The sequence below is a fragment of the Galeopterus variegatus genome, unplaced genomic scaffold (assembly GCF_000696425.1).
Source record: "Galeopterus variegatus unplaced genomic scaffold, G_variegatus-3.0.2 Scaffold170, whole genome shotgun sequence".
NCBI classification, from domain to species: Eukaryota; Metazoa; Chordata; class Mammalia; order Dermoptera; family Cynocephalidae; genus Galeopterus; species Galeopterus variegatus.
In genome coordinates, this window is record NW_007726281.1 from 95,917 (window position 1) to 96,700 (window position 784).

The 784-nt window shown below is 37.5% G+C and overlaps 1 protein-coding gene across 1 annotated transcript in view; it reads right to left on the reverse strand.

The window, feature by feature from the left end:
• ANKEF1 (ankyrin repeat and EF-hand domain containing 1) overlaps positions 1 to 784 on the reverse strand; it is a 40,471-nt gene that overhangs the window by 6,849 nt on the left and 32,838 nt on the right. The window lies entirely within an intron of this gene.

A 784-nucleotide genomic window follows, 5' to 3' on the forward strand; every position in this document is an offset into this window, starting at 1 on the left:
CCACATGTTCTCACTCATAAGTAGGAGCTAAGAGAGAAAGAAGGAAGGAAGGAAAGACCAGTGGTGCATTGGACTTGCAGAGGGAGAGAACAGATCTAGGATTCCCGGGGGTTGGGGGTGTTGGGGAGAGGTTGTGTGGGGACAGAGGGAATAATTGCAAGTTAAGGTGGTGAGCATGCTGATAGTATTGATCTGATCATCTCATCTTGGGCACAGGTGCTGACAGTCAGCTCTGTGCACAATGAATATATATAAGCCAAAAAAAAAAAAATAATAATCCAACATTTACGGTCTTTATTATTTATTTATTTATTTTGGGGGGCAGCTGGCCAGTATGGGGATCTGAACCCTTGACCTTAATGCTTGTTTTGTTTGTTTGTTTTTGTTTTTTATTTGGTGGCTGGCCAGTAAAGGTATCTGAGCCTTTGACCTTGGTGTTATCAGCACCATACTCTAACCAAGTGAGCCAACTAGCCAGCCCTAGAGAGTCTTTAGACTGTGCCAACTATTAGGAATCAACAGTTATAACTGTGATAACTCAAGATGTGATTTGCAAATTGGTACAAGCCCACAAACTAATGGTTAACTGATCCACAATGAAGTAACTACAGAATCTAAGTGTTTAGAAATTTTTATAGCAATTTAATAGAAGAATTTTCCATCATTTGAATCTAATGATTAAAAACAAAGTTTTGGTTTATATTTTATATTTTTCTTCCATTTCATTTTTCTACTAAATCAGTTTTTATTGTATTTCACAAGAGTATCAGTTCATGACATTGCA